Source organism: Buteo buteo, chromosome 5, assembly GCF_964188355.1.
Source record: "Buteo buteo chromosome 5, bButBut1.hap1.1, whole genome shotgun sequence".
Classification (NCBI taxonomy): Eukaryota; Metazoa; Chordata; class Aves; order Accipitriformes; family Accipitridae; genus Buteo; species Buteo buteo.
This window is the reverse complement of record NC_134175.1, coordinates 21,304,828-21,332,538: the sequence shown is the minus strand read 5'-3', so window position 1 is coordinate 21,332,538 and position 27,711 is coordinate 21,304,828. Positions and strand designations below refer to the sequence as shown.

The 27,711-nt window shown below is 37.1% G+C and overlaps 1 protein-coding gene across 1 annotated transcript in view; it reads right to left on the bottom strand.

Moving 5' to 3' along the window:
• The window catches only part of SLC39A10 (solute carrier family 39 member 10), a 133,107-nt gene extending 107,126 nt beyond the window's left edge, over positions 1–25,981 (bottom strand). Inside the window, exons 1-3 of the mRNA XM_075028027.1 lie at positions 25,816–25,981; positions 20,497–20,682; positions 7,722–7,796 (exon numbers count right to left, since the gene is read on the bottom strand). The gene's annotated coding sequence lies outside the window, so the exon portion shown is untranslated. The remainder of the gene's footprint in view (positions 1–7,721; positions 7,797–20,496; positions 20,683–25,815) is intronic.
• Positions 25,982–27,711: the final 1,730 nt, after the last annotated feature.

Here is a 27,711-nt window from a genome sequence, read left to right as displayed (position 1 = left end):
CTCTTATGCAGGAATTTACCTTGCACTGGTAGTTGGATTTCCCTTCACTTTTAATGCTGGCATTTCTAGAATAAAGGCCCTCCACTTTAGCCCCATAGTAATGATACTTAATACCTCATTCTATCTTGATTCCATTAAACTGACAAAGCAAATGGGAAGTACAAAAGTTATATTTTTCTCAACTGATCTTTTGTTCAAAAATCTTTCCAAAAGCAACCATCTCACCCATCCCTGCAAAACTGAAAACCAACACATGATTTTTTGAGGTTAAGCAGTTAGCACTCTGAAATCTCATGTAGATTTTGTGTGGTTCATTAGCCATGCAGTTCTCCTCTGAGAGGAATTTGGGTAATGCCTTCTGAATGGCACAGTTTCTTAAGCCTTTCTATATCTGCAGAATTGAATGAGTTCATGTTTCATGTGCTGTTTACCCTATCTGTCCTGCGGGAACCCTAGCCTGCAATCAGTTCTGCCATAATTTGAAAGTCAGTTAAGAACGTGGTAAATGAAGATGAGATGTAATCCAGAAAAAAGCACTACTGATTATCACCTTGTCTTGTTTGGGTCTTCTGCATGTAGTGGCATTTTAACAGATCCTTCAAACTAGCACACCACTAACTTATAACATTAAAAAACCCCAACAAAACATAGTATATCTTATGGTAATAATAAGATTGAAATAAGTAACATAAAACACTTATTTCAAAGAAATAAGTAGCTACGGAATGTAAAAACCAGTTTACTCTATTTATGTTTCTCCACCTGTGCCCTGGTCTAAGGCAACTCTATTGTCAGCCGTTTCATAGGAGGATATCAAGGCTTCTTCCTGGTGGAATGGGTTTGTTTCCAGTTGCTTTGATTTCCAAACAACTATGATAAGGATTTCACTCCATCTCTCTTGTTATTTCTGAGCATTTGTTGACAGTAAGTTGTGTACAGCACTGTGCGTTGGGATAATAGTATGTCATATTTTGTGTTAGCCCTTTGTTCTTGGTGTATATTGATTTCCTTTTTCCTAAGGTGACCTTCATACTCTGGCTGTGTTGAACACAAAGGGTATTTATTTCAAGCTCCTTCCCTGTATGCTTAGCTAAGTCCTGATGATGCTACAAGAAATTACAGAAGAACCACGATGTCACAAGATCCCAAATTGCAAGTGTCTGTGGGTCAGAGACTGCAGTGCTGTGATTCCAAGCTGAGGTAAAACACTTTCAAAGTTTTTAGTTTTCCAGTGTCTGACTTACACTTCAGATATTGATTCCAGCTGCTGGAAACAATCGTAAACAGTGACATCACCATCTGGTGGGTAACACCTCTGTAAAATGTTTATCTTCCTGTAGTCACAAGTATTTATATGGGATAAAGGACTATGTAAGGTGAGTGAGGACCAGAACCTAGAACCATCAAAGGTCTGTGTTACATTCTTGCACTTTTGTGGGTGTGATATTTTGTCATTAGTGACACAGATTCCTTGCTCTGTTTATTGATGCAATACAGGTGCAAGTAGACCCCTTACTGCTTCTTCTAACTAACCATGTGGGTAGAACCCACAGAGAAGATAATCTTTGCACAGACAGTGACTGTTAAACTTTACTTTAGCAGAGCTTATGCCCTGCTATAGTAATATCTAGATGCACAGCCTCATTTTTAATGCAGACAGTTCTGAAAGTAGGAGCAAACAGTAAGAAAAGTGGCTATCAAGGCAATTATTTTACAGATCAGGGAACAGTTGTGGTATACCTAGCTGATCTATCTCTGTTTCTTTTCTGTCCACAGAACATTAATGCAGTGCTCTGAGTATCTTCTCAGTGAAAAGAAACTGGACAAAATAAGAACTTAGTCAAAGAGCAGCCATGTAGAACTGGGATCTAGGTCTGAAACACTAATTATACTCTAGGCTTAAATAATTTGCTTTTTTACTGCAAAGTAGATTAGGTAGCTGGTGGATAAAAGGTTAAAGTCTAGACTAAATTCAAAGTAATACAGACCCTCTTTTTCAGGCTTTGATTCAAGAATTTGTGTTGGTGGCTGTGCAAGGATTGTACAGCCACTCCCAGACTACCTTGGAAAGGAATGGGAAACAATATAGCTCCTCAAATGTTAGTTTCTAGGTAGGGGACTGTCACAGAACTTCAGTTAAATCAAAGAGGAGAACCAAGATTTGACTCCTTTTTGTAGTGGCCCAAAGGGATGTTAGGTACACCTATCACCTGTATTAACATTACTAACAGAAGAATCTCAAAAGATGTGGAGGAGTATTTGAAAGGTCAGTAACCATGGAGCTGGTAAAAAACACCACAGGAAATTAATCAGATTTCCAATGCTTCTTACTACCACCTGGCTAGAAAATAGGTAAGATTCTGATGGAAATGCTATCTGTTCCTGGGTCTGCTGGTTCTTGGAAAAGAAGCTGTAAATTACTCAGTAGTTCAACTCATAGTTTCTTCTAATTTTCCCGGCTGATTCAAACACAGTGGAATAAATTTATCCCTCTTGCAACTGAAGAGATTTGTTGTACTGTAAAAACTGTCATGAAGCTCTCCAGCAGAGAATAAATAAACCAAATCTGTAAAAAAGCTAATGCTCCCCAAGGATCTCATTTCCCAAAATTCAAATATCCATTTATGAGTGAAGAGACTTTCTGTCATCACAGAAGTAGAACTACTCTCCTATTTTCAAAGTGCTATCTAGTTACTGTGCAACATGCAGTCCACGCATGAGTAAATATCAGACTTTTGCACCTAAACCTGCCATTTCTGGTGTCCTAAAAGCTGCTGCTTTTATAGCTTCTCCACTACTGCCTATCCTGAGCTATGAATCAAGGAAGGTGCATGTTCCAGTTCTTCACAAGCTCAGATAAGGAAATCAATTTTACTTCATGAAAGACAAAACTATTGGACTGGAAGATTAATGAATAATTCCAGTCGCTTTACAGCAGCAGTCTCAGTGATTGATCCCAAACCAGACAAAAGCCTTGTACTGCATCACAAAGCTGGGATTCTGCACAAAGACAAAGGGAGACTGATATGTAATTTGTGCATGTCATAAAATTGCTACACAGTTCAATATAACTAGCAGTTTATGCAGGAAAGGCCCAGAAATAGAAATAACCGGTCTCTAGTGAAGTGGAGAATAAAAGTAGGAATGCTTGTCCATTGCAAGGATGTTACTTGCTTCCCTTCCTTAGTCTTCCACAGGCACTAAACCAAACCGTAAAACAACATTTGACACATTTGAGCAAGAGAATGAAGTAGATTCTGTGATTACGTCTGACAATTATTTTTGTCTAGAGCATTTTTCTGTGAAGATAAACTGTAATTATCTGCATAATTTAAAATACATTGACAATGTAATTATTTTGCAAGACATTTTTGCAGTGTTGATATTGTCCTCCTGAACAAAGCAACTGTTCATTTGAATGGCTATTTTAAATTAAAAAAATTAAAGAAATGGGTGCAAAACAATAATTTAAATAAAAATTTTAAATTATGCTATTCGGTTGTCAACTTCATGTTTAAAAATGTACATTAAATGCAGATCATCAGAGAAATGCAATTAAGACATGGCTTGGAGATGTAGCATCTATAAATCATATTTCAGAACCCCCCCCCCCCTAAAGAATAGCCTTTAATTTGCACTAGAAGCAAGCCCTAGCTGTTGTTTACCAGTGCTAATTTGGTTTGTTAGTGTTTACTTGAGTCCGAAGTGTTCAGATCCAAATCGTAACTTCCCCACAATCGAGAGTATTGCTTTGTTCTCATGCTTTTTGTGTATTTGCTACATCAGTCAGTTTTTCTTTGAAGGTTCCTCCTGCTAGACTCATATTACAAAGACAGGTTTACCCTCTCTTACCTTCTCATGAAACTAACAAGCAAAATTTGTGGCATCATCTTGAGATACCAGCAAATGTTTAGTACATCTAGTACAGCATGCACAGAGAAACTTTTATTTGCATAACAGAGTGTGTCTGAGAATTCCATTCTCATGTTAAAAAGATGTTATAGTTTATTATGAGTATATCATACCTTTAAGTCATAACTGGGAATGAACTTTCATTGGGGTTCCTATGAAAAATAGGTTGATTCTGTTATTTCTGTGTATTAGTCTATCATGGGTCACTTTTCTTTTTAGTGGTAAAAAGGCTGCATGGACTATTGCTAATATTTCCTGCTACTGTATTGGTGGTATGATATTTCCTCCCTTTCCATGTTTTTGCTTTTATAGGGGAAGAGCATACTGTGAATTCTGGTACAGGTGCAAGAGAGCATAAGTCAAAATCCTTTAGCTTAGATCATGAGTGACCACATGGATCATATCAGAGATTTAAGTGGTTTGATCACATAGAGCCAGTGCTCTAATGCTGCTGTAGCTTGAATAAGTGGGAGGATGACCAGGGAAGAGACTCAAGTATACCGAAGACTGAACCAGAACAGGTCTGGTACCTGGAAGGACACCTTAAGCCACATTTTGCCTGGAGCGTGCTTAATATCTGCCTGACAGTTGAGGAATCAGATACAATCTAGAAAGCCACGCCTGGCTTCCTACAGGTGCCTGGTATGCTTGAGGTTCAATTTACCACAAACCATTTCTTAGCTTTGATGGCTTTAAGTAGCAACCTGTTTGAAATCGCAGTGGGCTATATGGTTTCAAAACCCAAATGCTATAATAGAAAAGAAAATTTGGGAGGGTTCTCATTCTACTCCTGAGTTTGTTGCTATGTCTGAGCAATTTTAGGGCACAGCTCTATAACCTCACTGATGCTTTGCTGAAGTTAAAAGGGTTACTATTTTAAGGATTGTGTACTTGTTGAAGGGTTGCTTGTTAAACATAATCACTGATACATAGAAAGAAAAATTTTCATTAATTACATGAGAAAGCACCATTACCCATTTAAAGTTAAATATTATAGAAACCAGACTTTCTATATAGCTTTTCTGGCTATGTGTGAAAAATTATAAAGAATGAGAATTATTTTTTGAGTGGAACTGGTATGTGTGAGCAGTGAATTGATAATGGGCTTTTAGTCTGTCATCTCACATGAAATGTATGAGGCTAGCTTTCTTGCTGTTGGCACATAGTTACTATCCCTAGCAACTATTTCTGTCAGGACATTATATGGTAATGAATGTTGACTTAACAGTTATATTATGTATACCATATATAGCAGTGATATATAATAACGACAGAGACTCTAGAACGGAGAAGTTAAAAATGATAGAAACCAGAAGATTATTTTAAAATGGCCTATAAAGATCAATTTGATACTCACTTGGATAACTTCTGCTTTCACTATGAAACTTGGATTTTACAGGAAGATATGATTTGACCTCATTTTAGAACAGAGGAACATATTTTAGCAGATGTTAAGTTAACTTGATCTTCAGCTAATAACCGTATGGTACTGAACAGCGGGAGGTATATCTAATGTCAGCAGAGCTTATTGAAGGTGTTGTAAACCTAGTTGTATACAGCACATTATGTAGAATATAAAGTACCTAAGCATTTTTCAGTATTGATTTCAATACCATGGTAATTAAGAACAGGTGCATACAAATTAGAAGAGAGGCACTCTAATTGTTACTAATGAACTCCTTTACAATAGGAACTTTACATAATGAAATGCATAATTAAACATTAATGACCAAGATCATTACTGGCCATTTTATTCCACTTACACATGATTTTGGCCTTAGGTGAAGCCTAATGTTTTAGTAAAGCTGTCATTCATGCTGCTGCTCCTTTGTTTGCTTTACAACCACATCATATTCTAGCCTTGAAAAGTCTTCTGGATATTGATTTCTAACATGGATTTAAAGGAACACTGCTTCCAGATTCAATCCTGCTTATAGCACTAACAACATAGGTGGCAACCTAATACATCACATGAGGTATTATGATGAACCAGGAAATCTTGTGGTCCAGTATCTCTACAAAGCACTCAGCAGGAAATCCAGCCAACCATGTAAGTATGCATGTTTTAATGTTTTAAAATGCACTTTGATTTTCTCTAGCTACTTTACAGTCACACTTGACATTTTTCAGCTTTCCTTTTAAGTGACTATTGTTACTGCAGTCAACATCCCATACCCTTTTCATTTCCATGTCAGCCACTGAGGAAGACAATGATGAAACAGCTGTTTTTCCATGGTTGCAGTCTTACCCTTTGAGCTCAAGCCTAGCCTAGCCTTTGGTTATTATAGCCTCAATACAGGATACTTTGGGATTAAGGTGTGCAAAACTTTTCCAGGAGGCTGCACTACAGGTGGCCCAGCAATCACTGAAATTGGGCCAAACAGGGGAAGAGACCTTTAACCTGCTTGTCTGCTATAACACCTATCCAATCAAAGGAGAAAGATAACTCAAGTTTCACTTGAGCATCTGTAGTTATATTTAGGTAGCTGAGGAGGTTGGTGTCCCAGTAACATTTCTACTTGGTCACTGACTCAAAATCCTTGCTCTGAGAAATGCCAATTACACAGTGTAAAGCAAGCAATATTCCTGGAACTGTGTTTCTCCAAGCTTTGTGATAGGGAGTTGCCTTTAAAGGCCGCATTTCCAAGGAGTTATTTACAGTGTATTACCTGCTAAAATTCAATAATATATTTTAAAAAGATCTCATTTTTTTGTCCTTTACTTGTTTTCTATAATTGTTTAGGATATTAAAAGGTTGGGTTTAAGATATTAAAGATTATTTCCCCTATAACCAGTATGGAAATTAGTAATAGAAGACTCTCCAAGGGTTTGGAGATAAACTATCTAAGGGTCAATGGTTGTGGAGTGGGTAAAATGGGACAGGACATTCACCAGGTTTCCAGTATTTCTCCCTATAATGTGATCAGAATATGGTCTTTCTTACCAGGTTCTTAACTATTTGTGCTACCACTCAAAAAGAAGCTCATCCAAACACAGTGGATCACATCTACTCTTATAAGGCTGCATAAACTGTCTTTTCTGTTTTAGAATATGTCAGTCAAAATCTGTTGGTTTTTTTGCACTCTTACATGACCTCAGTTCATCTCCCAAAATGCAAATGCACTTTTTTCTTTTGTATGGCATTTCTACTATGCCTTTTTTTTTCCCACTTTCAGTGTCCATACAGTACTTCCTATCTGTTCTGAGATTCATGATTTGCAAAAACACAGCCAGAATTGCCAAAGAACCTCACAAGATTAAACGACTGGACAAATAAAATGGCAGATGAAATTGAATACAAATAAATTCAATAAATGATGCACAGCAATCATACATGAAATGACAAGTTCCAAGCTGAACATTATGACTCAGAAATATTGGTGTTACGACAGTTTTATGAAAAAGTCAACTTAGTGCTCAGTAACAGTCAGAAAGGCAAACTGAATGAAGGTACTCTTCTAGTGCCTGCATCTCAAAAAAAGAGAACCCTAGAATGGAAAACATTTGCCAAAACTACACTAATGTCAAAATGCCCCAGGACTGCAAATGACTGCAGACTGGGAAATACTAGTTGTACATAGACATATACTCTACCTATTCCTACATTCTTTCCTTGGCATCACAGATGGAAGAGAAATCACCTTTGGTGTGACCTAGTACAACCATGCTACATTCCTATTTTCAACAGTATATATATAGAGAGGATATTTGTGTATGGGGAATATAAAGATTAGTGATAGAACTATGACTGAAATTCTTCCTTAATTACTAACACAATGGGGTTTGCTGTGTCTGTAAGTGATGCTTACCTTGATCTTGCTCTGGCTTCAGCATGGCTGAACTGTGTGTGTAATCAGGATCAATATACTCGTTGCTGTTCCTTCCTAGGAAAGAATTTGAAAATTGTCAGAGAGCTTCCTTCCATTCCTCAAGATAGCTAACATATATAGACTGCAGAATGAAGAAAACAAATTGAAGTTTTGATCTCTCTTTGGCTTGCTGTAGACCAGATGACCCTTCAATTTTTGTTTTTACAATACTAATGTAGTCTCATGCTTACGCCTATTCCTGTCATGTATTTGCCAAGGAGAATGACTAATCGTTCTTCACCATTTTCTACATAACATATATAACATTCTAAAAGCCTATTAAACACAAAAACATGGGAAATCCCTTCAGGCAGTTCCTAAGGAAAAGACTGTAGGAAATTGGGAAGGAAGATCAAGGAAATTGTCCTTGTATGCTTAATTTCAGCACTCTTTGTTTAAGCATCTACCACTAGCTGTTGTCAGAGACTTTTGAACTCACACAAGATGGACCAGTCTCATGAGTCTCTGATCACAGAGTCTATGTTTGTATAATAACAGTGGCAAGCAGCACTTGCACAGTCTTTTATGAACCCCAATAATATGATATTATTTTCAGATAAAAAATAATAATAATAATTTAGATAATAACTATAAACTCAGTTCTATTTCAGCATCTTAATTAACTAAACATTCTTCAGAAGAAGAAAGAGGTTGGGATCCTGCTCATTTTGAGTGCATGCTAAACATCCTCATTTCAGTGGGCGGTTTGAGTAGGCAAAGAACGCAGGAGCTGGCTTAGAAAATAGGTGGAGAGAGCCCATCTGTAAGGGAGTGGCCAGCTCAATCTCCAGCCGCATCCAGCGCTCAGCAGCTGATGCCAACACAGGCACCAGTCAGTGCCAGCTTCAGTGATGGTTTCTGATTAGGCAGCCCACACCCATCAGGAGAGATCAGACCCTGGAATTGGATTGTGTATTCTGCAGGGAGCCAGGGCAGAGAATAGGGCAGAAAGCTGACAGCAGGGAGCTGGCAGCTTTGGCTGCCGAATGAGTGGGTTGATATAACTGTAGCTGTCTCAAGGCAAATGGCTTCATTCCTAGCTATAACGAACTGCAATAATCAAGCCTAGAAGTTATGTGTGTGCATTGCTATTGCCAAATTAGAGTCTGATAAGAAAGGACAATCTTCTGGTGCTCTGCAGAAGGAAGGTGACATTTTAGCAGCCACTATTGTGGATATTTAGATGCAGCAAAAAAGATCTCCGAACAGCAAATTTCTTACGTGAACACAGGCCACGTGCCTCTGGTATAGTGACTTAACTGCGTTTATGTTAATTTTCTACTACCGGCTCTCTTTTTCTGTTCAAATTCAGTCATATTTTTCAATGGAGTTCTAATGAATTTCTGTTTGCCAAAGGTATTTTAAAACGATACTCTTTCCCTGTGCTTTGTTGTTGTCTCTGCATTGCTGCTCTTTGCAGAGCACCATTTCCAACAATAGCTTCATACAAGTGAATTAGAGAAAGGAAAAGAACTAAACCTCCCTGGACTTCTTTTGTGAAGGGCTGAGAGGAACAGCTGGCTTTCCCAGCATTTTCTGCTCAGAGAGGAAATATTTTAGCTATCTGTATTTTTCTCTAACCGACAAAAGTCTGAGGTTCGTCTGCTGGTGAGTAGTGTTACATACTAGAGTCATCAAAATAAGAATGATGCAGTACTTGTTATTATTGGAAAATTGAGTTAAAAAATGATGTTGACTTTTGGTGTGTCTTGAAAGTCTATATATACAGAAAACAAAGTTACAGGAATATTACTTTGATATGCGTGTATAAAGCAACAAGAAGAAGATGTGCTGCAGTAGGGTGCCTCTTATATAAAATACCCAAGCTTTAATTTTATTCTGGAAAAAAAACATTCCAAAAGAATTTTCCAGCAGTGATCCCACTTTAGAAGTTCTTGTGCCTGTAGCAGATGTAGATTAAAGTTTTATCCAAAAGGAAATTAAAATAAAAAGCAATTGCCTAACAATTTTGCCTCAGAGGAGAAAAGTAGCTGAATGTTTTACACAAAAATGTATATACCACAGGGAATTTACTGGGGAAAAACACATTTTAAAATTAAGGAGAAAAAGCACCTTCAACAATGTCATACATATCAGAGTGTATGTATGTATTCCAAGTCAAATCTGCCTAATCTCCTAACAAAAAAAAGGTTTTAGTATTATCAGCAAATGGGAAGATGACATTAATACAGACAATAAAGACAGCATATTCTGATTATGCCTTATCCACCACAAAACTATGAGCTCTGATAATGGAATTTTTAATTTTGATCATAACATAATAAAAACATATCTAGATTTGCTGTTTGCTGGGGTTCTGTAACACAAAAAATCTTGTACAAACTATTGGTTTATGCAAATTTCCTGTATCTCTGAAGGTCATATTTCTCTCTGATTCTTCCAAGTTGCTGATATTCAGTACTACTTATGTACTTTATGATCTCACTTGAGTGCTCTTGGATGCCTGTGTAGTTCAGTGGTATGAAATAAAAACAAGTAATACCCTAAGTAACAAACTTCTACTTTTTCATGTTTTTGTGTGTGACTATATTCTGATTTTAGTTATTTTGAAGTAATCTCATTTAGCTGTCTAAAACTAATGTATGATAATTCTGAGCTGAGGCATTGTTAGGGTAAAATGAACTGCAATAGTTTGTTAGTTATTCTCTGACTCATTAGAAGCAGTACTTTCATGTACTGAATTTGAAGAAATATTTTAGATACACTGAGCTTTATTTAAGAAATAATATATTTCAGTGACAAGGGCACCATATGTGTTACTATTATTATTAATTACAATCATAGGAATAAGCAGATTTGGAAAAAATTCAGTGTCTGGAGTAATTATATTTTGTAATTTCTGGGATTTTTTTATTTGTAAATTTATCTTGCCCTGGAAAACCACTTGGAATTAAAAAGGGAAAGCAGGTTATATTACAATGGAAATATTGGTATGATTAATTACTATTCATGGTTAGTCAGCTAAACTGCCATTGGCACTCAGAAAGACACACACACACTATATAAAAATACCAGCCCTTTTTACTGTGTTGTTTCTAAAAGTTTATAAGAAATAAAATTGTTTCCAAAACTCTTCAGAAGTTGAGATTTCTCATTTGAGACACTAAAAGTGTCCCAAGAAACAAAGGTTATTATTATTCTGGCAAGTGTTAGGAGCGCAAGTCATACTTGCAAATGATCAGGAGATCAGATGAACAGATTTTGTGTTATACCATAACTCCATGGAAATGCTTTTTAACTCAGTTATGAAATATTGTGAAACTAATCTCAGAGAAGCTAAAGCACTGGTGAAAACAGCTTTATTTAATAGCATTATGGGATCATTCAGGAAACCAGTGAAGTATCAAAATTCACATTGTTTTTACACTTTTGCAATACAAGCAAAAAATATAAACACCTGCTGGAAGTTAATGCAGACAGAAACATGATTTTTGCTGAACAGAGCAGAACTTGGGCCTGTACCACAATAAGTAAGCTTTCACCCAGAGGAAGGCTTCCTCTTTCGTGAGCATGAGGATCAAACACTTTATTTAATCTCAATGGATAACATGCTCTATGTCAAACGTGCTGGTACTATAATCTGAGCTGCTCCCCCTTTCAGACACAATGTTATCATCTCAGCATCAGTGATATATGGCCACTTACAGCACTTCTCATCCTCCCCCCTCAGCTTTACTAGAATATGAGGTAGCAACAGCAAGCACACAAGAGTTTGAAAATGTCAGAGAGTGGCTTGCTTTTTATTATACACATATTTTCTAGGAAATGTATGGCTGCTCCTGCATCCCCTGGGCTTTATTTGTAAACTTTCATCAGAGGCACATGAGTGATTCAACCCTGGCAGCACAAATCTGAAATGATAATAGTGGTAAATTAAAAGATCTTTCCACCCTGAAGAACAATGCCTTTCATAGTGACAGTCAAATACATCTATAGGAGTGCAGCCTTGTTCAGAGAGGTGGAAAGAGGATCACCTCTTCTTCCTCTCATTCTGTGTATCACATCATGCCTCATTCTCAGTCTCTTACCTTCTGAACTGTTACCTAAAGGTTTTCTTCACTGTGGGATCTTCATCAGTTCTAGGCTGTGCCGTTTGATGATGCAATGGGGCTATCTGGATCTGAAAGATGACTTATATAATGTCTGACTTTCACCTTTTTTTTAAAAAAAAAAAAAAAATTACACCCCGCACTTTCCCCCAATTTCTTTTAATGGCTACTTTTTGGACACCAATGAGCTGCAGCTCTCTGTCCATCCAGAGGCAGAATAAACATGGCAATTACTACTATTAATCAAGCACTTTGCTTGATTCAGAGCCATGCCTAAACCATGCTAGTTCTTTCTATGTTGTTCCTCTAACATATTGTCCCTCTATTGTACCTATCTGCTCCCTCTTGCTATTTCATTTGAAAGCTCCTTGGGATCAGGAACTGCCTTTTGGATCTGCATTACTTCAACCTGAGTCAATGACAAAATGGTATTTTCTATCTCCATTTCAAGGTTCAACATTGGCTTCAAAGGGAGGAGTACTTGTCTTCCTCTGATTTGCTTACACCATCTCTCTGAATGGAACTGAGATAGAATAGCAGCTCCAAGTCCTGTTAGATTCTGGACAGACTGCTTTAGGCAAATAAGGTTCCTTTTAAAAAAAAAATGCAGACTAATACAATAACTAGATCACTTTGTGTTGTTGAACATCATATTGACAGCATATTTACAGACTCTTCTACTTTTCAAGAAGCCACAGAAACCTGTAAATTATTTTAGAGACAGAAAGTATTTTAGACAGACAATGAAGAAAAAATGTTGAGCCAACAGACTAATAGCAAGATTCTGCCAGATACTATGGCTGTTTGCATGGCTAGCTGTTTGAGAAGTAGAAAAATGAGTCTGTCAGTTTTGTTACTGACAACCGCATAATTCACTTCCTAAATAAACTCAATTAGAGGCATAGCTATGGATGGGGAAAGGCCTAAAGCTAGATTAGAGTCTATAAAAGGATTAGAACCTGGTAATTGTATGATGGAGAGTAAGCAGCTACTTCTGTTATCTTAGGAGTAGCAAGAGGTGCTTGGTAAAGCAGTTATTCAGTGTTAATCATGGACTACCTTTGTGACAGAGCATTGCTTTCCGTGATTTATCCAAACAGAGCACAAATATTAAATAATTGTCATGAGTTTAAGAAATATATGCAGCTTGTCACTGTTTAGTTTAAATCCAGGCTCTGCTGTATAGCTGGAATAATCTGTATCTTCTTTTCATAGCCTGCTTTATAAGAGAAACCTACTATTTCTTTTCATAGCTCTCTGACAGAATTATGCAGTGCATTCAACAGAATGTCAAGGAGCTGTATTTCCTATCTTGAGCTACATTTCCTATAAGGCCAAGTCTTTTGTGTCATGGTGAAATTCAGAACTGGCCCAAGAATTTTTCCAGGATACCTGCTCATTTAACCTTAGCAAAGGAAAAATGGCAACTTGCCACTATTTGCTGTGAGTGAGTCTTGCATAGTTGCCCTGGTGCTGATGAGCAGTAAGCTGCACTGCCATGTATTCTCTAAGTAAATAGTGGTGATTTTACTTCAGTGTTAATGTGTAATGTCCAGGCATATGAGAAGGCAAGAGACAAAGAACAGAGAAAAATTTGGAGGGGAGCAGAAACAATCAGATCTCAAGGTCCTGCAGGAGCACAGGGAAGCTGGTCAAGAACTTGGGTCAAGTGTTAAACAAGAGAAGATTTAAATAAGGACCAGGAACAGAGATGGGCAGCCAGACTGGCAGGGAAGGCAGGCTTGAAATGGGGATGGAGCAGATGAGGTTACAGCTACTACGACATTTCAGTTCCCACTGCCTTGAACTGAAACTGGGCTCTAGATTTCAATTAGTGGGAAACAGAGAGAAAATTACATTTCTGTTGCCACTTTTTTCCACAAGTTGCTTTGTTACTTCCTAATCAATCACTATTCTTTTGAGGTGTGGCTCTAAAACCACACCAGGAGCAAGCCACCCACTAAGCTAACATATGCAAGATTAGGGGAAATTCCATACTTAGGGGAAGTGGAAACATTTTTTACAGAGCTTTAATTGTTGGCTGTTTGAGCTTGCTTAGGGGCTTAAGACACTAGATTAAAACCCAAAGAAATATAGCTGTGGGAAGAGAACAGTAAAGATCTGTTATACGCAAATGCATCACACCTCTGCTGTGTTTCACTGGCTATTATTTCCATATGTGTGTGCATGTAGCAACTATAAGAACTATATATTATAGTAAAAATAATTCAAAAAATGCCTTTTCATTCATGGTTTGTTAACTTGAACTGAGCATTGCACCTCTTCCTGTTTACATGATCAGAGAGAGGTTCACATGTTAGAAGTAGGTTCCCTCTTAGAGGACACAAAAGCCAGATTATTCTGGCACACTAGAAAATAGAAATATTTTTCATTTCAGCTGTGAAGAACAAAGAGAAGACATTTGAAAAATAAATCTAACAGAATACCAGTTGATTTGGATTTACTGCAGGTATGTTCGGGGATTCACATGAATAACTCCAAAAACTGAATACAACAGATTGACTATTCAAAAACAGCTCAGTCAGAGAAGCAATTTGATGACAGGACAGAGTTTTAAAATTGGATTTTTTAATTCAAATTTAAAGAAAGGCTCTCAAAATCAACAGCGCTGAGTACTGTTACAGACATGTGATTAATAATTACTTAAAAATATAATGAATTTTTCTTGCAGATTTGAGATTGATCCACTAAGAATAGAATACACTATGAATAGGACAGATCGGTCTCCACTGTGAAATTTAGATCTGTGTCTAAACTAAGAGTAGATGTGTTTAGACCTGAGTTTTGATGTAGTTCTTTACAGAAATAACATTCAGTTGAGAAGCTGTGATTTGAATGCACCAGATTCTGATGACATTTATATTCTGACAAGTTTCTGTGTGACATGAATATTTCAGGACTACAGGACCTGAGTAAACCCAGACATACATCTATATGCAACATGCAAAATACTCCCCAAAATGTTTGAAAGTTGCATCAGTTCATTAGCTTAAAAAGAATGTTGTAATCTTGAGTTCTGTCCACATAATTTCATTCTTGGTTTACTTAGGAAAAGTTAAGGATCCACTTAGGGAGCACAGCATCAAATGTCAAAATATTAGTGAATCACAAGTACAAAAAATAGCTTATTTTTCACATGTTCTTAATATCTTTTATTTCTGCAATACCTTCAGAAAATTCAGTTACTCTTTTACTTGCTGTTCAACAAATAATGCACTAGATGTTAAAATGTCTGTCACACAAATGCATTTAAATGACTGTATCCAATTTTTACCCTGAATTGAAATGAGTGTCTTGCTAAAATATACAGTACTTAAAATAGCCACCTCAGCATTTTGCAGAACACTATTGTATGAAAAATATTGATATTCTATTTCTCTTCAATTAGAATTAAAAAAACCAAACCCCAAAATTCAGTTCATTCTCTCTAATGCTGAAAAATGCCTTGTGAAATGCACACTTTGCAGAAGGAAGATAGAATTTGGAATTCTTACGGGAAATCCAAGTAATATTTTCAACCCTATATCTGGAAGACAGCGTGAGGATGGGAGAAGAAACACAACCCAGATTCTGAATGATGACATAACATACAGACAAAAAAGACTTGCTCTCCCTTTATTACCTCCACTTATCCTGTACTCCCAGTTACCTCCCACTCTGTAGTCCAAGTGCTTTGCTAGCTCTTCATCACACTTCCTTAAGGCTAGTTGGCAACTCATCTGTTATTATCATGTCTATATAAATAAGTTTTGTTGTTCCTTCCAAACAACTCTACTAAGATCAGGGCTCCATATCCTGTTTGTCCTCCCAAATGTGACAGGGATGTTTTTTCTTCTTCTAATCTCACCAAGCTGCCTTCCCTCAATATCCCTGTCATAAATTAGTAACTTGAAATCATCAAAGCCTGAGGGTTTTACTGACTGATCAAGTACTAGAGAACAGACCCTCTATATCAGACCCCTTATCTGACTGTTGTCTAAACACAGTACATAGATTGAAGAATTGCATCTCTCTGCCACTCACAGTGGAAAGAAATGCATTGAGCTTGTAGTGGGAGCACACTAACACCATTTCTCCAGACATTGAACCAGAGCAACAAAACCTTCTGCCTGTCTCCTAGACTTAATAACTTACATAAAGACTAAAAATCACCTATTAAAAAAAAAATCACAATATAAAGCTCTTTTAAAATGCTAGTGCTAATGCTTGAACTATATTTCTACATTATGGACTGAAATAAGGAATAAGAAAACATTAACAAAATGTTAGTTTTAATTATTAAAAATTCTGAGCTAAGTAGTTATTTTGGTATTATAAGGAATGCATAGGTATCATCCAAAACAATAGGGAGCAGACTAATCAAAACACCCCAAATTAGTGACAAGTTGAGAACTATTGACAGATGTTTTCATTAAAAGTACATTGAATACAAAAATGCCTTTACCACTGGCCTGAAGGCCCCCTCTATCTTTCACCCTATTAAAAAAAAGATATTAGTGCTGTTGTTTCTAGGTAGATTTGGCAAAAACATATAAGGTCCTTTTCTCTTTATACATTAAGTGAAACCGAGTGCTTTCACATCTAACAATGGGTTTAAATATACAAAAAGTGCACACAGTAACAGAAGTGCTCATGAGACTAATAGTAACTGCCTTTGTAGGTCAGACAATGAAAGTACAATACACTGTATTGAAATTCAATTAAAATGGTGACTTCACCAATTTTTCATTAATTTTAATTTTCAAAGAAAATTGCTGTGCAAATTTTGCTCCTGTATTAAAAATATTAGTCTGATGACAACATGATGTAATTTATTGCCTTTAAAGGAATGCATAAAAGTTATCCAGGATTCATTTGGAAAAAAATCAGTTTCAATTCCATATACTTTTTCCTTTTCATATTGTTGGAAACCATTATGCATACTGCTGTGCCTTGTCTTGTATATTTTGCAACTCTCCAAGAGAAGATGTATTTCCATGATGGTTCAGAGATGCCTGTGAGAATATATTTCTTAACTGTGTCTCTTGGGTGCTATATAGTGTAACTAACTTCCAAGATCCTCCAATGAAAGATGGTCTAATAAGACTTATTACAGACTGCTACTGTTAATAGACAATGAGAATTGACTGTAAAGTTGAGTGAGACAGAATTCTATTAGAAGAGAAAAAAATAGCATACTACATCTTTGCTTCGATGGAATATATATATGGACAGTGGCACATGATAAATGTCTAAATTACATTTTACAGTGTATTCTCATACATTGATATTTACCAGGGAGTAGCTAACTGTTACAAATTCACACTGCCCCATGCTATTCTGCTCTTACGTCCTAACACAAAACACATTTAAAACACAGGCGATATAGAAGATACTGAGAAAAGTCTACATGTGTGCACAGGACAGATCTTTGTTCCCTTACTTCACTGCATCTTGATTCACAGGATATTTGTGCACATCAAAGCTTATGTCTCTTCAAATGCTTATCTGAATTATAGAATGCGTGATTGTTCTGAGCAAGATATTTGCCAAATGAGCAGCACATAAATTGAGAACTGATCTTAGGGGAAATAATATGTAAAAGGAGTACTGCTGGTAGAAGACAGTTTAAAATATTCATAAGGCTATTGAAGAAGGCTAAGCAGAAATTTCATGAAGATGAAAAGAACTGTTCATTGGAGAAAGAACCTGTTACTGTTAAGCCAGCAGTTAGAATGAATAACATACCAGCTGTGCCCATTAAAGACCACACTTCATATATCTTGTTTCAAGAGAGTCTGTAAGTTTTTGATATTCCCTAAAAGATTTTTGTCTGTATGTGGGTGTGCCTGAGTGAAATCAGCAAGCAATTTGGTAGATTGTTGTTCTGTGTGTAAAACAAGTGTAAGGCTGGAATAACAGATTAGTGCAGGACATGGAAAAGCCTCCAACACAGACTTGCTCAGGTCACTCTCAAATCTCCACCTGCACAATACCACCTTGAGGAAAAGGAAAATAAAAAGAATAACCAAGTAGAATTTGCTGACAAGTGCAGATTTGGACTGTGCATGCCTCTATTTTCAACAAGAGAGCAAGGAATATCTTTTTGAAGGTGTAGAGTGGGAAGGGGGGTTTTGAAGTACAGAAGTAGCAGATGGAAGAATCGGATTAGAATAGCAATGATAGGGTAGTTATGGGTAGCAAAGAGCAACAAATCTCCCCGGTCCGGATGGCATGAGACAGTGTGAGCCCAGTGACAGCAGAAGCTGGGAGGAGAACAGTGGGCAGCAACTGCTTTGGAGCTTGAGAGGAATTTGGAAAAAGAAGCAGCAGGAGTCACAGGCATGCAGCCAAGTGCATCAGAAAGGACTAGTTGCTGTTAAAGAACCTCACCTACATCTGGTCAGCTGCTACAACGATAGGGCCTGTTATGGCCATCCAAAAAGATAAACCAGAGCTGTGCAGTGGCTAGAACGATGCAGAGCCGCACACATAAATCAGAAAGAGAACAAAGAGCAGCATTGCTGAATTAGTAGGGATGTTTCCTCCCCTGTGGCTTTCATGTCTGTTCTGAGCCTTGGAGAATGTCTTTGCAAACTGACACACAACACAGGTAGCTCCCTCCAGCTTTTCAGGCTCCCAGCATTCCCTATCCTGAAAGATGCTGGCTATTAAAAAGCTTTTAAATTCTGATTTCAGGGGTGCTGAGCCCTTGAAACTCCAATTAGTTTCAAAGGGAATTGCAAATTAATCTTCCTAAAATTGTATTTATGTGAAAAGAATTCAATTATCTTTCAGTTGCAAAGCTGAGATTACTTATTTTTCATTGCAGACTGGCAGATTTTATTTCATTTTTTTCCATTAAGAATTTATCACAATAATGTTATTGTTATTGTTTTACCAAAAAAATTGGTAAATTTTTTTTCAAATTAGAAAAAAAGTCATGAAATAACTTCTGGTTAAATCTTTGTCATCAAAGCTGTGAATTCTATGTAAGCAAGCTCCTGTTCCAACTGGAGTTACTGTTGCTTGGTGCAGATATACAGCCTACCTCTTAGAAGCAATCTGAAGAGGAAATATTGCTAATTTAGAGAAAATCTTAAGATTGGAACAATAGTTTTAAAAAGATTAATCAAGAACCCTAAATAGAACAAGGTATTTTAATTTAGACATTCAATCAAGTCTAATTTCATTTTCATGTGCTGGAAATTATGAATAACACTAGAAGCTTTTGCATTTTTGAGCATATAATCTCCAGAGAGTATGATCAGAAGATCTGGATGTAGGATGGTGATTCTGTTTCCCATGTTGACACAGGCAGTTCTAGCCCTGCAGATCAAAAATGCTGTGCAGGAGAAAAGTACTATTTGTAACAATCACAAGAATTAGAAATAATCTATTTTAATAGTTTTCCATCTGTCAAGAGAGAAAAGTCAGAAGTATGGTTAACTGAGATGCTTTCACTCTTTTGCTACTAAATAAAGTTTAAGTTTAAAGGATATATCCCTGAATAAGCTCTCAGTTAAATGTCAGAACATATTCCTGCTTCAAAGCAGAGTTTCAAGTGTGCAAAGGGTGCTTCTTAGCCTCTCTGCATGCCTTCTTTTTAGTATTAAAAAGTAAACACAAGCGACACAGCTTTAAAATCACTATGTGCCTCAGAGTCACCTGTGCATCCCAGAAACCCTTCAAGTGAATGGTTTGTCAAAATCCTCACAAAGGTATGGATTAAAACCACTGAACTTAAGGTATTAGAGACAATACACATATTTGTCAGGTCACTGTGTCTGTAACAGAGTTCACCTGAATGTGCCAAAACAGCCTCTGTGCCTGCCAAATGTATTGCTCTGCTTTCTGCATTGAAACATTCCTTCGGCACAAAGGGCTCCAAATATTGCGGTGGCAGAAAGCTCAGAGTTACCATACAAATAGTGTTGACACCTTTTCACAGCTATTTTACGCTATCAAGGATGAGTACAAATGGAAGGAGGCAAAGGAAGAAAGTTTGAAACTATAACAATAATTCTGAATAAAACAGGGTTTCTCTTGCAAGACCATGTTTCTTCTCTAATTACTACTAATTAGTATTAGAGGAAATGACTATGAAGTGCCAGTTCTGAAAGAAAAAGAGAATGGGTACTGGCTTCATTTTTCTTTTGAAAATACATTTATTATTAATTTCTTGTAACAGTTTTTAGATTATTGAATGAAAAAAGGTCAATAATGTTTGGTTTGAGGTAAGCCAGAGAACTGCCAGTTTTTCCTTCCTCTCCCACTTCACCTCCCAACATTGCCTTTAATACCTACCTATCCTTATTATTTATCTCCTACAAATTTATAAAAAAAGTATATGGCTTACCATACATTCAGACATGGCCTACTAGAATTGGTAGGCATTGGTCCATAACAGAATGGTCCAGCTGATCTGCCAGGCCATTAATGGATTCATATACTGGAATGACAGTTGCATTGGAAATCAGTGGTAGAGTTTTGAAGTCAAATGCAAATGGGTGATCATATAGCACAGATGATAGTGCATCAGAGAGTGGAAAAGTTTTACCAGAGTACAGAAAATTGTTAAAGAATCCTATTCTATAAAATGCTTTTAATCACAGCCCTGACTTGTGGTCTTGCATGCAACATACCTCTGCAGTATTTTCATATTTCGTTGTTCCAAGCAAGGGCCGCTGATCTCTAGGGAAGGCAGATGGACAAATACCAAGTGAATTCCAGGTTGACATCAATCCATTCAGGGTTCATGGTTAGGCTGCAGGTCAATGGGAATTTTCTTTGTCTTTTTAGTGTTGGAAGTAACAAACCCCATGATTCTTCTGGAAAGGGGAAAGACCAAAGATTCAGTCAGCTAATAAGAACATAAACTGCTGACATCAAAATGTCAGTACAAGCACTTGGTCTGAAATACGGGGTCCTAATCACTGGAACTGATGGGTAAGAAGACAACCATTCACATCGGAAAAAGTAAAATGTAATTATTATAAAAGTGGTGGTAGGGCAGGTAAATTACTTGCCCCCAAATTTAAAAAGTCAAACCTAGTTAATTGTATCTCAGCTAATAAAAACAGAAGTGATAAGACTGTTACAGACTGGTGAAAAATTAATGAAGTCTTTAATGAACTTTATGGCAAATTACATAAATCAGAGCTAACTTAATAAAAACCCAGAAGATTTGTAATAGTGATTAGATTTTTCAATTGCTGAAAGATAAAGAAAATAACTCTACTAAAAACCTCTTTTCTCTACTGGAAGATTCTGAAAGACATTAAAGTAGTGGAAACAGTGCCAATGAAGATAGGTTCAACAGTGAGATCATTAAATAAGTTCAGAGTTCTATTTTTAAATGGTCATTTGCAGAGCTGACCAGAGATTATTTTGAAAACCCTGCATATCAAACAACAAAGTCAATGTTTCTTTTTTGATGAATATGAGGAAAGATCTGTGCATGCTGTGTAGACACACACATATAAAACAACGTTTCACACAGTGAAGGTTTTTGCTGGACTTGCAGTAAGTGATAAGCAGATTTTGTTTGTAGAATTGTTTCAATAATTATCGTTAAAAACTCCAAACCCCAAAGAAGAAGAAAAGGCAAATGTTTTCAACAGAGACAAGCCAGATTCCAAGCACTTTAGTAAGGTCAGGGTTCCTTACAGCACTACTGTGAGATAACTTTGCATTAAATGTCCAAGTGTTTGGATGAAGACATATTTGTAAATAGGCAAAAATTTCAAAAGGGAGATTTAGGAATAGGAACAGACAGCACTTGGGGACTGATTTCCATTAAATTTCAATATGTTTAGAAACTTAGCTTTCCTTCTTACCTCTGAGACTGTACTTGCAATTAAACCATCAAGAATCATATGTTGAAAATTTATTTCAGATTCAGACAAGAGCCTAGGCCTCCTGCAGGTTTTTCTAATTTATGTTACTTATCAGGGACTAGTAAGAGATAGGGGGAGAAGAAGAAAAAAGATTGTGCCCTGTCTCCTAAACCACGCCAAGAAGCCTTGAACCAAATTAGTCACATGAGAATCACAGGCAAAGTCATTAAAAGGGCTTGTTTATTTCTGGATTTATCAAACTGGTGGAAAGAAATAGTCCTCCTTCATTTTCAGAGTTGTGGAGTTGTATCAGAAATAATATTATAAACAACGATGTCTGAGCCTATACAAATGGAGAAATCCATTACAGGAGTTAAGGATTTCATGAAAGGGTGAAGGAAGAACAGGTTTTGTGGCTTACTTCCAGCAAGATGGCTCTGAAGAACTGTAAGATCATCACATAATTTGTATATGCAATGACCTCTTCTTACTGTTTTATAAAAACACTCCCCCACTCCAGTAAGTTTTGCCACTCTGTACCCTCCATAGCACCTGTAGTCACATCACAGCATCAGAGATCCCCCTTAAGCCTTCCATATTTCCAATAGCAACTTAGCAAACCTGTGCTCTGGCTACCTGAAGAGCTGGGACATTGCAGGTAGGCATAATGAAAACTTATTGAGTGACTCCATTCCTTATGCTTTGCTGGTGGTTGAATTCACCAAGTGAAAGTCAAACAAAATATTTTCCCAGAGTACTGCAATCAGTTAATGAAAGCATCGCATAAGAGTTGCTTAATACTTCCTAACCAGTGATACCCTGACTTTTCCCTTTTTTTAAATCTTGGTCTCAATTTCTCCTTTGAATCATAAAGCAAAATTTTGGGTAATTTCCTATTTCAACCCCAAATTATTGCATGAAGCCTTCACCCAAACTAATCCTCAGTAATTTAACATGACCTTATAAGTAAAGACTTGTCCAGACACTGACAACCATGAAGACTGTTTAATAAAAATAGATAGATGGGTATTCAGATGTTGAATTTTATCTTAAACTTTCACAAATCATCCAGTACCCACACTGAAAAGCAAGATCTCTTGAACACTAGGCATTTTGTGACATGAGATGATACAGGAGTTACCATACTGTTCAGTAAATGTGGCATGCTCTGATGCAGCCAGAGCAATAAAATGCAGCAGAGTAATAAAGAAAAAAATTGTTTTAATAACACCTCCTCAGGAGGACAACTGACCACTCAGAGGACATTTGTCTTTACACAAGGAGGCTTTTGAAATTACCTTTGAGCACCGCTACGGGAAAAGAGACCAGAGCAAGGGTTCTGCTGTTTGTACTCCATACTGTGAGCGAGACAGCAGAAAGCGGAAAGGGAGAGGCTTATTGCAGGCTTGGAGTGCAAAGCTGACTGAGTCAGTAAGGTATTTCTCCTAAGACAGACTGTACAAAAGTGCTTTCTACCCCAGCCACAGAAAGGAAAGAGAAACAGTTTTCAAAGCAGCAGTACCATCTCTTGCACACAAAGCTGTTGCCCAGGGAAGTTGTGCTGTCTCCAACCTTGGCAGCTTTCAAAATCCAACTGGATAAAGCCCCAAGTAACCTGGTCTTATCTGATAGCTGACTCTGCTTTGAGCAGGATGTCATATAGGAGACCTCAACTTGAATTATCTGATGACACTGAGTGCAGCTGGACCATCACTGTGCCCAGGCAGGAATATGGAATTTTCCTTTAAGACTATCCTTGTAGCTCTCATTTCAAAAGAAGTTGAAAAATTGTGTTCAAACTATTTGTATATAAATGCGTAACAATTTGTGATGAAAGTGTGCTCCATGCAGACTTGTGCTGTAACCATGGCAACTTCCATTGAGAGACATCCATTGTAAATCTATAAGGATCTCATTTAGAAGAGATTTAGTTGTACTAGTCACCGATTTATGAATATTCCAATCATGTAAAAAACACCCCAGTTTCTTACAGAATTGTTTTTAAATAGTGCAGCTGTGTGAATAAGAATGCTATCAGAAGCATTTACATTGAACAGTTTCTAAATTTTATTTTATGATTCTTCTGCAACTTTCATATTTTGGAAGCTAAATTGGAATCCTTTGCTATAAAATCATTGCAGGTTTACTTAGTCTGGCTTCTAGTATTCCACTCTTCTTTGCCCTATTATATTTCTCCTATATAGACAGCTGGTAAATATGCCTTTCTTTAAATACCCAGCTTCTTGTGGGAGGACAAATTCAGAAATAAAGGAAGGTTTCTCCCTCTTAGTACTTTAGCTGTGAGCTCTCCTTAAAATCATTAGCTATCTGTTGCCTCTCACCTAAGACAAAATGCTGAACCAATATTTCCCTGTGGTTTCTGTCCATCTTGTAACCTTTCTCAGTGGAGTATTGGCCTTCATTTCTCACTAACTTTTGTAAATTCTCAGATGGTGGACTTGTTTCTAAGGTATCAAACTCAGTGTTGAAATTTGGGATAGTTGTTTTGTGCCTTGCTGACAGGCTGATATACCTACTTACAACCACAATTTAGGATACATAAAAATATGTCCTTAGAGGAGAGATTAAAAATTTGCAGAGGACATTGAGGTTACAGTTTACAAATACTTTTTTTTACTGTTGGTTTACTAGTACAGTCAAATGCAGAAAGAGAATGAATCATGAATCACCTAAGGTCTGTCTGCTTTTCTTAATACTGGAGAAGAACAAATCCCATTCAAGGTATATTTCTTTGTATGGGAAAGCATCAGCCAGACATCAATAAAATCAATATATTCCAAATAGCATTTCAGAAATTCACAGTAGCCTCAACAAAAGAGCACAGCTCTGGAGACAAAATAACACTGGTGATGTTGGAGAACAGAGCATACTCATGAAGCAAGTATGTATGTAACATGGCTAAATATATTCGTAATGATTTGGATTTTTTTTGGTCTTTTTTGATACTGTTCTGATCCCATTTACTTGGGTATTAAAAACAGCATCTAGAGAAGCCCAAGGGCCTTCTAACAAACTCTGCCTGATGATTAACTGTGTAAAGATACAAGATGCTTTGGGGACCCTCAGATTACATACATCCAAGCATGTATAGACCACCTGCTTTTTGTACTGACAGCAGAATTTCTGCAGATTTTAGAGGCCAGTAATATCTTTTCCCGAGAAAAAAGGGACATACCTTCTGAAATGGTTTGGGAAAAAATCAGCAAGTCCATTACTAAAAGACATCTGAAATGCTTAAAGCAGGCTTGGCCTTTCACATAGATGTGTTTAATACATGAAGTTTAATATGTTGTTGAGGGAAAAAAAAAGTAGAAGACTTTCACTACTCTCCTGTTAAATTTGTCTAATGGAAGAATACTTAACTCTTCAGAAATGTTTAATTTTGCAAGACCTTTTATGAACAATACCAAGCACGTTAATGTAATTACTCTTTTCTACACTTCCCTTCTCAAGGAGAAAAAAGAAAAGCTGTTTGTACAGCTAGAATACTTAACTCAAACTCCCTTCTCCACTACTCCAGCTCTGATACACCCAAGTATTTATTCATGTCTTGACCCTTTTTTTATCTCTTCACAAATCAGATCAGTCTTAGGGAAGTTTCACTTTATCAGCAACACTGCATCCTGCTGTACAGATAACACAGCTCGCATGTTAACATTGCCTGTAGGTTACAATTCTGTTGGATACCTTCATGGAAAAGGAAGAAACATCATAAATTTTGGCGGTGGCTATTTTGTTCAGCTTGCCAGAGGGTTAAAAGCAATTAGTTGTATCTCATCAAAATGGCAGTCTTTTACCAAGCATACACTTGTCCTATTTTCTCATTTATATTCTATTTAGTACAGTGGTTCAGGACTGTGCTTTGGAATTTGAGATTTGACCTACACCTCATTTTTAAACTAAAAACAGTCCTCCCCCACTGTGATCCCGCTTTTCTAAACAGGTCACTCTCTTATTTTTGGAAGGCAGCAGTATGCGACTTTGGGCATTTCTCACCCAACCCCACACCCCTGCCAAGTGCACAAGGAAAGAGAAGATGGAGATTTTAAGAGTTAACAGACACAGTGTATGCTCAGCCCAAAGAATGAATGCATCCAAACGTACCTGTGGCTCTGGCTTCAGTCAGGGTCTCCTTAAACTCTGTAGCAGCAAACTTTCAAAACTGTTCTTTGATTTTTGGCTCTTCCCATTTTGGAAACCACAATTTGCCACCTTGCAGGATTATTATCCACAAACTCAGAGCACTTCCCACAGCACTTCCCCCTCACCTGGAGAACTGCCACCAAAACACAGGCTGGAGTTCTCTCCCATACATGCAGCTGAACGAAGCAGAAAGACTGATGCGCACAGAAGCATGGTTGGATGGGTGTATCTGGTTTAAGGTACCTATTAGATCTCCATGTATTTTTAGCCAGTGCCTTTGGAACTTTCAGCCTAGTAATTAGTTCACATTTTTAAGTGTTCCTGTAATAAAGGAAGGTCTATCATATGTCAGTCCTTCCTTCTCTACTGGAAATAGAAAAGTGAAAGGTGCACTCAGCTTATGGGATGGATGTGTTGAACAAGCTTTAATTTAAATATAATTACTGTGACATGCAGTAGTTATGACCTGGGATTTCTTTGTATTCCATAAACTTAAATCTGAAGTTTCTAAGAACAGCCATCCTTCCACTGAGACAAGAACCATTTTGTTCTGACTGCAGTTCAGAACATTCACACATGCAGCACTTACTCATGGGAGCCTCAACTTTTGTTTCTTTCACGGTGTTAATAAAAGCCAGATCAAAAATATGCGGTTGCCCTTTGTTATGGAAAACACAACAGTGCTGCTGCAGCTGGTTAACTAAGCGGTAAAGCCCAGGGACAGGAATAATTCCCTGTGCTCTCCTTCTGTCACCTGCCAAGCCAAGGGAGTACAAAAGTATCCTGAAAAAAAAGAGTTCTGAGCTGTATCTTTAAAACCCTTCCTCTGGTCAGGGCCCATCCTTTCAGTTTGATTTTCACTTCCAGTCTCTCTGCATGAATGTGTTCAGATACGAATATCAGCTTTACTATACAGCACCAAACCACCATTTAGGTGCCGTATCTCATAAGGCCGGGCAGTGGGAGGAGCTGATCTGATTGCACATAAATTTCATGTGGCTGTTCATTTGTAGAATGGAAGTAACCGTACCGCATGGTTGCACAAAATATTTAATTGGATAACTTATCTCGGCTATTATCAGAGCCACATTATGGGATAAGCAGAACATACCGAAGCCTTCAAAGACAGCACCTACAGCCAGTAACACAATTACATCAGAATCTCAGAATTGTTAATAGGAAATCAAAGCAATATTTCTAGCCCTTAATTATGGAAAGAAAAAAAAAAAAGAAAAAAAAGCCGGAAAGCCTGAAGGCATCTCTATCATGGTACTGAAATATGCTAAAAACCCCAGGCTGCCTTAATTCAGGCCTGGGAGTCATGCCCATCTTTACTACCTAATTAATTGTAAAGAAGAGTTTTCAGGAAGCGCAATTATCTGCCTTTTCTGCTAAGTTTCAAGGTATTTGGCAAAGAGATAGGCAAAATTTTGTATTTGCTTAGCAGGAAATTTGTCACTCATTATCATTTCAGGAAGCTGAAAGTATTTACAAATTTGGCAAATAATTTCAGAAGAAAGTAGGGAATTTTTCAAGAAATGTTTCAGTTTTGAATATAGCTTTGTTCAAAATAGCATTTTTCACTTTAAAGTAGACATTTTAAAAACCAAAAGATTTAGAATAAAATTTTTCAAATATAACACTGCTTTTGGTCCACAATATCATGTTTTGTGTTCTTCCAAAAGGTCCTGAAATATTTATTCTCTTTGCAACCAGAAGCAATTTTCTCCATCAACATTTTTCACATAGGCCACAAAATTCATACCCAACACCCCATCAGTGCCCTGGAGCCCAGTGTGGCTCATTCCTGATACAACAGCCACTTGCATGTTAAAATGCAAAATCTAATGCAGACAC